Source organism: Nannospalax galili, unplaced genomic scaffold (assembly GCF_000622305.1).
Source record: "Nannospalax galili isolate Female #2095 unplaced genomic scaffold, S.galili_v1.0 scaffold336, whole genome shotgun sequence".
Taxonomy (NCBI): Eukaryota; Metazoa; Chordata; class Mammalia; order Rodentia; family Spalacidae; genus Nannospalax; species Nannospalax galili.
In genome coordinates, this window is record NW_008343385.1 from 9,872,202 (window position 1) to 9,883,640 (window position 11,439).

The following is an 11,439-nucleotide window of genomic DNA, read 5'->3' on the forward strand; positions in this document are numbered from 1 at the left end:
ATGGCTTGCGTGCGGAGGTCAGAGGACACCATCAAATGTTGTCTTCACTTTCTGTCTTGTTTGAGCCAGGGCTTCTGTGACTCTGTGGCCTACACCAGGCTAGCTGGCCCATGAGCGTCCAAGGGTTCTGTCTCCATTTCCCATCTTGTTGAGGAGTGCTGGAATTACAGATGTGTGCTACTACATCCAGCATTATGCATGTTCTGGTTACTCAAACTCAGGTCCTCACACTTATACAGCAAGCTCCTTATCCACCAAGCCTCATCTCACCAGCCCCCATTTCTTCAAAACACCACAAAAACTTTTATTTTCCTTTCAATACCCTCAATTTTCATAATTCTCTTCTATACCCTCATTAATCATAATTCTTACTTCAGTTTCAACTAAGGCCCTGGGACAACTGGGCCCCCAAAGGAGAGGCTGCTCAGAGTCTGTGAAATACCCATCAAGAACTGAAGGGCAGAAATGATTAGGCCAGGGGAAATAAGGCACTTCTTCCCAATAATCCTGATCGCAAGCCCCTCAGAAAGGGGTCAGGACCACAAGGGGTCTGAATGCCTCAGAGACAGCTGTGCCGTTCAAAGACAAGTCTCATTCCTTGGCAATTTGTGAGTTCTTAAAGGTCTGTTCTGTTCTATAGTAGAGATGTTCGTGGATATCTCAACAAGGCACTGCTCGCCATGGAGGTCTGACCACAGCTGTGCTTCCTCCCCTCTGCCCCCATCTCTTCCTCACTGCTGTTGAAGATGAAACTTGTCAGAATCTTGTCTTTACGTATCAGTGGTCTGGTTCATCCAACCTGTTTTACCTCTACCAGATCGTCCTGATATTGCAGGAGGAACCATGAGGGGAGAGCTAATAATGGCCAAGTGCTGTCATTGGCTGCAAAGGGGGCAGAGTTAGTGACTTGGTCCTAGGGATGGCAGGGATGGGCCTCATGAAGGAGCCTGCAGACTCAGAGCTCGGGGCTTCTGCAGTGAATCAAACATCTGCAGTCAATGCACATCCTACCATTTTTTAGTTATTTTTAATTCAGACAAAGAACTTTTCCTGGTCTTCTGTGTTTTGTTTCTTCCACAGTGTTTCTGCTAGAGTTGTTATTTCAATAATCTCTCTCTCTCTCTCTCTCTCTCTCTCTCTCTCTCTCTCTCTCTAATGAGAGATCCTTTTAGGTTTTGTGTCGTGTGACTTGTGTCTTTCATTTTTTATTAAATGAGAGTGAGGATGTGGAGAAACTCAATGAGAGCGATCTTTCTGCTGCCCAGTTCTGTGCTGTTCTGACAGACCCCAGGCAAAGCCTGGTTAGTGTTTCTGAGGGAAGGACTTGCCCAGGAGGCTACCATGTGGAGAAGTTCCTGCTTGGAGCTGGAAGCCTAAGGTCAATGACTACTTAGGGATGGTGGGATGTGAAAATCCTTCTTTAGCTTTTCCAAATGAATGACTAGCTTTGCCTGGATAACTTTTTTCTATAAATACAGTTGCAGATGTTATTCCAGTCCCTTGAGGAGTTCACGGTCTTAACAGTGGCTGCATCGGAAATCTGTATTTGGCATGTCATCTGGCCTTCCTTTCCAGAACTTTTCAGGATTTCTTTCTCACTTAAGTTTGAAATGTTATCTAGTCCATGCCTCGGCATGCTTCTCTGGATGTTAATTTACACTCATATACCACGTTGCTAATCACTTTTAGGGAGACTTTGTATAATAAACTATTTGCTTTTGAATTTTATCTTTTATGGGCTCAAGTTTTTACTCCTATCATTGTTTAAAAAACTGTAAAATATATAACAAACCATGTCTCATGCTAAAATGGGTCAACTTGGTCTGGCATTATTTTTGTAAGTATATTTCAGCCAGCTAACCTCTTATGATTCCATAACTAATAAGTATGGAATTACCCTATTTATTTACCATAAATTTACCATATTTACCATAAATCTGGTAATTACCTAACTGCCAAATCAGTTCTCCATACAACCCTGTAACCTCCACCCCATCCTTTTTTCCTTACTACTTCTGAAACATTAATTGAGACACTGGAATTTTTACTGCGGGGTTTTGTGGATTTTCTCTTCTTTCTCATATGGACTATTTTGAGTTTTCAAAAAAAATTCTGATTGAAACTTTTGGGTGTTTCAAATCTGACAATTCAGAAGCTGGTTGTTCTTTTTTTTCCTATTCTTTTTTTATTGTATGAGGGTTTTTCTCCGTGCATATATGTGCACCACATGTGTGTCAGGCATCAGTGGAGACAAGAAAAGGGCATTGGATCCCCTGGAACTTGAGTTCACCTGGATGTGAGCTGCCTGATGTGGGTTCTGGGAACCAAACCTGGCTCCTGGGTCCTCTGCCAGAGCAGCAAGTGTGCTTGACCACTGAGCCATCGCTCCAGAACCATTTTCTCCCTTCTTCTTCTTCTTTTCTTTTTTTTTTTTCCAGATCTGTTCTTTGGAATCATGACTTTTAAAAATGACGTGAATTATCTTGAAACTTCCTCTTGGCCTTGGGCTTTGGAGATGGAAGCTGGGGTGCTGAAGGTGTCTAAGCCACTTCTGCTGATATTTTAACATGGAGGATACTGTCCAAGCCTTAGGCCGTTAGCATCTCAGAAGCAGCCACATTCTACTTATAAATCCTAGTCTTCAGAAACAAGTGCGTTAAGACTACTGTAGGTTTCTTTGAACAGGTAATAAAACTCCTTCAATAAGTAATATTCCTTATCTGCCAGAAAGCAAGCATCTTGGCATTTTGTTAGAAATTGAGCCTCTGTACACCAGATAAGATTGTGCTTCAAGGAACATTTATATTTAAATATAACATTTAATTTCTTTTATTCAGATTACTTTTCACAAAACTTTGGCTGATGAAGAATTAATAGATATGGTGTGCCTCCTCATATACAGTTCTCACTTCAAGCACTGTGACACTGGCCCGCAGGAGCCAGGGTGGATGGAGGGACACAGGCTCTTCTCTGCTGTGTCACAAGCCCAGCTTGCCCAGCTTGCCCTTAGGTATCTGAATAGGGTTTCCTCTGAGTTTTAGTCTGAGAACAGGTTTTAGCAATAAGAGTATAAAAACTATTCACTTCGATAATTGCCTTACATCCAGTCATTTTATCAAAGTATCAGCTTCTAATAAAATAAAACAGTTTAAATATTGAGAAGCACATTTTAAAAGAAAGCTGTATATCTGTTTGAAAACCACTACAAAATATTATTAAAGGACATGAAACAAGACTTACACAAAGAAGTATGTTTTCTAGATGGAAAAAAAAACAAAAATAAAAAAGTTGATTCTTTCCAAGAATACATCATTTTAATGAAGTTGTCATCAGAACCTCTAGAGGTTTCTTTATGGGGAAGATACCAGAATAAAAATGCCAAACAATATCAATACACAGTGAAAAAAGAGTGAGCTACAACTCAGTTACTTTTCTAGATATTAAAACCTAAAATAAAGCTATCATAAATAAGATAGTAGCACATTGATGCAGAATAGAAAATAGACCCAGGAAATATAATCCAAGGTCCAGAAACTGACCCAAGTGCTGGCAGAAATAATGTATGACTAGGTGCTTTCAATAGATACCAGAGGGTTATTTTTTTTTAAGTAAAAGATATTATAGACATGGTGATAAGTTTGGAAGAACAAAATTATATTCATATTTCACATCATATGCAAAATATATTTAGCAGTCAGCTTTTCATTTCTATGATGAAAACCCTGAGTCAAGTTACTCTATAAATAAAAGGTTTTTTTGGACCACAGTGTTGGAGGCTGGAAGTTTAAACAGCATGGCATAGACTCTGGTAAAGGCCCTCTTGGGAGGCATCACTATGACTTCATGATGGGACTCTGTATATATCTTGTGATGGTTAATCCTGTTTGCCAACTTGACAAGATCTAAAATCACCACGGAAACAAGTGTCTGGGCATGTCTGTAAAAGATTATCTAGATTAGGTTAATTGAGGTGGGATGGCCCACCCTAAATGTGGGTGGCACCATTCTGTGAGCTAGGTTCCAGATTACATAAAAAGAACACTAGCTAAACTGAACATTCAGCTCTCTCTGCTTCTCCACTGCAGATGCAACGTGACCAGCTGCTGAAAGCTCCTGCTGCCATAGCCTCCCTGTCATGATGGACTGTGCCCAAGAACTGGAGCCACAATAAACCCTTTCTTCCTTAAGTTGCTTTTGTCAGGTATCATCTCCTCTGGTATTTTTCTTCTTATAAATCTACAAAGATTTAATCATGGGAGCTCCAACTTAAACACCTCATCTAATGAAATCATTTCCCAAAGGCCCCCATCTCTAAACACAACTAACAAAAGGCTTTGAGGATTAAACTCCTGCATGAGTTCAGGACTATAACCCTATTCAAACCATAGCAATATACCCTATATGAATTTAACATAAATATGTGAAATAATATTTTAAAATATTAGAAGAAAAATAAGGATGATATTTATATTACTTTATGTAAAAGTAACAGCTCCTATGCAAGACAGGAAATAAGATGAAAAAGCCATATAAAAAGACAGACATTCAGCTAAATATGAAAACAGAACCCCAGAATCACTAAAGTTAAACCAAGGAACAATGATAGCCTAGGAAATAGATAACTGCATTATCTCAACCAAAGTATTATCACCAGCAAACTAATGCAAACTGAGGGAGGAGTCAGATAACCTTGTAGAAACATAGGTAGATGATGTGAAATGATAACTCACAGAAGAGGAAATGTAAAAGATTAACAAAAACATGAAAATTCGCTCAACCTACCCGGATTTCAAGAGAATGGAAATCAAAATAGAACAGAATTCTGCCTGTGCTGAAGCCTACACAGCCCATCCTCTCCCTCCAGGAGCCACAAGACCACCTTTCAGGACACTTTGTGTCATGCCTCTATATAGATTTCTAGACTAAGACCTGGAGACTCATGCCAGGGAACCATGTCCTTCCAGTGCCAGAATAAACCAGAAACAGAAGCACACATTTCCACAAAAGTTTTCAAGTCACGTTGTGAAAAGATAACTTACCAAATTGTAGCAAAAACAAAGGTAACATTTCTGAGTAGAGTCACCCTGCTTCTACTTTTATCCCAGGTTAATAATCCCTTTCATTTACCTTCAGGTTTAAACTAAATGGTACCCAAGGTCAAGACTTGGTTGATGAAATTTTCAAGGTGGAGGTGTGGAGAGGTTTTTCTCAGTTGTAAATCTTGAGCACTCAGAAAACATGGGGGGAGGAGCAGACCAGGTGGTTATAATTGCAGGGAGCATGGTGGTCAGTGGTGGTCCTCTGCCACAGCGCTGGGGCAGCTGAAGGCATTTTAAAGGACGTAATGTTTCCCCAGAGAAAGGCAGACCATCAGAAAGGGTGGAAGTCTGCTCTCGGCCCCATGCTTCACAGAGGCCTGAAACCCAAGCTGCCCCCTTGACAGAATGGCTGAAGCTGAATCACTGCTCCTTCTGATCTGGCTCCTTTTTCTTCCAAGGGTTGTGCTGAGTTTCTTAACTTCTAGCGCACTGTTCTCTCTACCATGGTCAGGTATTTAATAAATAATGTGAGTAAAGATGCTTTGTGGACAGGATATCCTGTATCTACTTAACTAAGTGAAGCTGAGGCAAAGGGTGATCAGACAATCAGATATGTGCTATTTTGAAAAGACAAAGACAAAAATGTCAAAGTAGCTTCAAGTCTTTTATCAGCTCAAGTAAATCAGAGCAATATGGTACTGAAGTACCTTACATCACAAATATGATTCTGCTACCTATTGCTGGAATGTTCTGCATTGCGCTCAAGACCTGGGAAGGCAGATGCAGCACAAGCAATGAGGTAAACAGCTTAGGTTTTCCTTTAGCAGATGAGAAAAGAATTAAATTAACTGTTTGTCTTGTATGCTCCTCCCAGCAAAGCTTTTCATGTTGTTTTTTAAATACTCGCTTTGGGTTGGGAGGATGGCTAAGGGTAGGGATATAAATGAAATGTCCTATCTTTTCTATCAAAGGGTTCAATGATACAAGAAAGTTCCATATGTAAGGGAATTTGTAGAAACACCATATAGCAAAACTCTTTCCCCATCAGCATTTTTCTAAAATTGAAGTTAGTGCTCAAGGCTGCATCCTGCTCTCAAAAGCTGCATTTTGCTCAGCAGCTGCACCACTTTGAATTAGCCAACCATGTAAGAATGTGAGGCCAAGTTCTGACCATTCAGAGTGAGGTGCAGGATTCCCATTGCATTAGGGATAAAAAAACCAGCAAGACCCTCACTGGATGTGCTTGCCTGCTGGATTTACTGAAGCTTTGATTCCTTCTGCAGAAGCAAACTTGCTGTTTTGCTGAGATACTTTGGATTGTGTGGTCATTTCCTTGAGACCCCAGACACACTTCTAACATTAGTCAGTAACGTGCTTGCTATGAAAGCATGAGAGCCTCAATTTGGATTCCCAGTGCTCACATGAAAAGCTGGGCATGGTGGCACTTACATGTATTCCTACCACTGGGGAGGCTGACTGGCCAGCTAGTCTTGCCTAATTGGTAAGCTCCAGGCTCAGTGAGAGTCCCTGTCTCAGAAAATAAGGTGGATGGGGATAAAGGAAGACATTCAACAGTGATCTCTGGCTTCTACACCATGCACCACATACATATGCATAAACACACAAGCACATATCCCCACACACATGAACACACAACCCCCCACAAGAACACACAAACACATACAAAAATATAAACACATGTACACCTGACACAGGAGCATACAAACACATACATACATGCACACACCTACATACTCATAGTGGGATACAATGCAACACCATAAAGTACAACTCGTAATAGTTTCATAGTTATATGCCATCACCATTATTATGTTTCTAGACATTTCATCACAGCAAAAGCAAATCTATACCTATTTTCTCCTTCTACCCTCCAGCTCTTAACATCAACAATCTACTTTCTGCATCTGTGAATCTGCCGCATGCTATGTGCCATGCTGTTTGATTTCTTTTGCTTAGCATGATGTTCTAAGGTTCTTTCATTGTACATGCATCACCACTTCATTCTCTTTGTGAATGAATGACCCATATCACAGTTTTGTTAAGTCACTCAATAACAGATGATTTTCCCCTCACTTTGCCTATTTTTGGCAAGCTTAAGAAGTCAAAGGAACCAGACTTCAGCTCTGAGCTCAAAGGAAGCCAGGGATTAGTAAATGCAATTACTGTTAAACCTGCATTTCATACCTAATCTTTGTTCATTGTGCTGCTTCTGAAGAGGATATTAGAGCTGCCAGCTGTGGTAACACGGAGTTCTAAAAAATGTTGTTATACTATTAATGAGGGAAAAAGAAGGGAAATGGACTTAGGACCTAATTGAGTAATGTCCACCAACAGGCAAGCAAACTCAACTATAACAGAAGATTACTCAGCAGTAAAAGGAATAAACAGGTGATGTGACAACATGCCCATTTCTCAAAATGAGTGTACTGGGATGTGGATAAGAGGGAGAGCTTATCATATGATAAGGAAAATTCTGGATGGCTGCCGTCATTGTAGTGATGGTTTTGTACTGCTTACAGAACAGCTAAAATTCACTAAATCATACTCTTCAAATGTGTCACTTATTGTATATTAGCTATATACATCAGTAAGTTAAGAAATAAAATTTTTATTAAAGTGAGTTTACATATTAAATTGGAACTTTTTGTTTTGCTTTCTTTTGTTTTGAGACAGGATCTTTAGTTCAGGTTCATTTCTAATTTGTGATTCTTTCCTTTCAGTCTCCCAAATTCTGGGATTACAGGGATGCTCTGCCACACCCTAGTCCATTCATCAAATCACATACATTAGTATATGCATCATTCTGGGTCTCAGTTATGCTTCATTGTACATGCATAAAAGCTGTTTAAAATTTGTATATATACCTCCCAAATACTTTCATTTTTATCGGATAGAAAGCATTGCCTTCATTTGACATATATCACGTCAATTAATTTTGCAGCAAGTCAAATTATTTGTGTGTGTGTGTCTGTGTGTGTGTGTGTGCCCATGAGGAGAGCACAAGTTAGCATCAAGACACAGTTAGCATCAAGCTGGGATCTCTTATTCCACACCCCAAAGCCTGGGTTCTTTTCCCTACCCATGCTACCTCTAACTGTTCTTATCCCACACTCAACTCTGCCCAGCATTCACCAGGTCAGGGAATATTCTGGTCTACAGAAGAGATTAAGGGTGGGATTATACATATGCTTCCTTTGTCTATCATTTCCCACTGCCACATATACTTTGTTAATTATGAAGATATATCCAACTCTGTGGATTTACTCATTTTCAGAGGGGTCAGAGTGGTTAATCTAGATGCATCAAGGCAAGTAATCCTGGTTCTTGAATCAGAGGAATGAAAATAATTAACCTGAGATTTAAAAAGCTGGAGAAAACAACAGCAATAAGAACTCTCCAGTTAGCCCACTAGCTGGGCACTGCATCTCTTTGGGACAACAGTCATTCATTTGACTGTGAGAACCTGGAAATATGGGCTTATGGTTGCTCTGTAGTGCCCAGCTACTTTACGCACTAAACTTGAACAGTAAGTTTACGCTCCATCCCATCTCTGGATAAGGCAAGCGCCAGGGTGCTCTACACCCTTCTTTAAACCACTGATCACCTAATAGCTTAGCTCTGTTCAGATACTACCACTGTATTTGAGCCCATTTGAACACAGGCTATGACTGATTAAGTGAATTCATGGAAATGTGAAAGTTGGATAAAATAATTTGGGGGGGATAGTTATATTTTCAGAGACAAGTGCAGTCATTTCTCTCACAAAAGGCATTCCTAATGAAAACCGCTGGGCTAGATCGCTTCCATTTGCCCATGCCCCAAGGGACTAAACTGCATGGACTAATAGCAGGCAGCCTGGCTCTTTGTCTACCAGCAGGTTTGGCCAGTGGGCAACAAACAGATGGTGGGGAGAAAGGAGAATGAACTCAGGTTATTTGTTCCCTGAGACCTCTGCCTATGGGGGTGTCATACTCTGTCTGCTCCCGTTCTTGATGGCATCAGTTTCACTCAGAAGGCCCTTTCCTGTCCCTCACTGCTTCAGGTCAAAGGGTAGAAGAAGGGCCCTGGGGAACTGCATGTTCCCTTTCATTTCTCCCATATTCAGCTTGCATCTTTGAAAATAACTCTCTGTGTTAAGCTCTGCTGAAATGAACAAATTTGAGGGTGCCAATTATTTCCAAGAGAGCTGACATTTTCTGCAGCTTGAGGACCCAGAGGATTTTTCAGAATATGAATTTATTCTAAGCCCACAGTTTACATGAAAGTGCCAGCCATCACGTCAACACCAGGTACAATAAAGCCAGTGCCAGATGAAGTTTGGGGTGCAGTGGTCCAGCAGCCCTGTTTCAACCTCATGCCAACATACCTTGGTGACTGTGTAAGGCATGATCACAGACTTATGAGAACAACGAAGATGATGGACACATTTCACAGATTTCAACTGTGAGAAACATAAAGCATTTTCAGCCTAATAGAGCATACTTCTTCACATTTATAGATCATATTTCCATAGTAGCATCAACCTTTTTGCAAATAATATCAGACTGAGGTTTTAAATGACTTTGGGGGAGGTTCATCAAACATAAAGAAATAAATGTTTATTATAATAGAAATTACCTACACAGCAAATCTAAGATCTCACAGAGGTATCATCTGTTTTCTCTCATTGAAAGGTATTATCATGAGAGAGTGCCAAGTTCTGGCCTCCCTCTGGCTTCCCTCAGGCAGAGGGCCTGTGAACACAGGGGACTGCCTGAGAGCCCCCAGATCCTGCCTCCGCATGGTGGTGAGCTTCCCCTAATTGTGCCATACCCATCCCCCTCCCTGGGATTTCATGAGGGCCCTCTCAAGGCCCCAGGGCAGATCTGGCTTTGGTAAGCTAAGGCTGAGACCCTAGCAGACAGTCTGAGAGGGTGGGTTTCAATCTCCATTGGTGTAGTCTCAACAGACCACCAGAGAGTACCAATTTCTGGCCTCCCTCTGGCATAGGGGTTGAGAACACAGGCAACTGCCTGAGAGCACATGGATCCTGCCTCCATGTGGTGAAAGAAGCTTGAGTGAACCTGACTGGAACCTGAATTGGGCTTCTGTGGGTACTTCTGAATAGCTGATCTGAAGCCATCAGTTCCCTCCAAAATAAACCTGAGAAAACCTGAACCCTGTACCAACCAGCTTTACATAACCAATAAAGAAAGGATCTAGGCACCCCAATAATACAAACAGAAGCATACTTCAATTTAATTCTCATTTCAGGACCAGAAACAACAAAGGAAATTCACATGCCAAAATCACAATGAAAGAATAATAAAATGGAAAGACAAAATACTATGTCCCCACCAAACTCCACCAATCTTGTAGAAGAGTTCTACAAGGAGAACCCCTTAGAGATAACCCAGGACACTGAATTTAAAAGAACAATCATAAACATGATCAAGGAATTAAATGAATTTAAAGAACACACAAACAAACAAATCAAAGAGCTAAAAGAAGATAGGGATAAACTTCTGAATGAATTCACAAAAGAGATAGAAACATTGAAGAAAACTCAGGTAGAAATGAAGAAGGAAGTGCAAAACTCAATAAGCCAACTTGAAACAACAGGGGAAAGCTTCATCGCTAGAATGAATGAAATGGAAAACAATATCAGCACTGAAGGATAAAGTTGAAGAACTGGACCACTCAAGCAAAGATTATGGAAAATTTCAGAAAACACAGGAATGGAATATGCAAGAGATGTGGGACACCATGAAAAAACCAAATCTATGGATCACAGAAATAGAAGAAGGAGAAGAATTTCAGGTTAATTGTATTGACCAGATCTTAAACAGGATTGTAGAAGAGAATTTCCTGAAATTAAGGAAAGACATCCCCATACAAATACAGGCAGCACACAGAACACCAAATAGACAGGATCAGAAAAGAAGCTCCCCACCACATATCATAGTAAAACCACTAAATGTACAGAACAATGAGAGAATACTGAAAGCAGCAAAAGAAAAACAAGTCACATACAAAGGAAACCCATCAGAATTACAGCTGACTTAGCAATGCAAACTATGAAAGCCAGAAGAGCCTAGACCAAGGTATTTCCAGTTCTACATGACAATAGATGCCAGCCCAGAATTCTATACCCAGCAAAAATGTCTATTATGGTTGAGAGAGAAAGAAAAATCTTCCATGAAACGAATAACCTGAAAGAATACATGTCCACAAAACCAGCCCTTCAAAGAATACTTGAAGTGATATAGAGAGCAGAGAGAGAAACAACTGTACCCCAGGGGCAACAAAAGAAAATAAATAAAGGTATAATATAAGAAACACAAAATTAGACAAAGAGTAATCAAAATGATGGCAACCAATACACATCTTTCAATAATAA

At 40.4% G+C, this 11,439-nt stretch overlaps 1 protein-coding gene across 1 annotated transcript in view; it reads right to left on the minus strand.

Annotated features, from left to right (window-relative positions):
* The window catches only part of Gng2 (G protein subunit gamma 2), a 129,318-nt gene that overhangs the window by 76,909 nt on the left and 40,970 nt on the right, over window positions 1-11,439 (minus strand). The window lies entirely within an intron of this gene.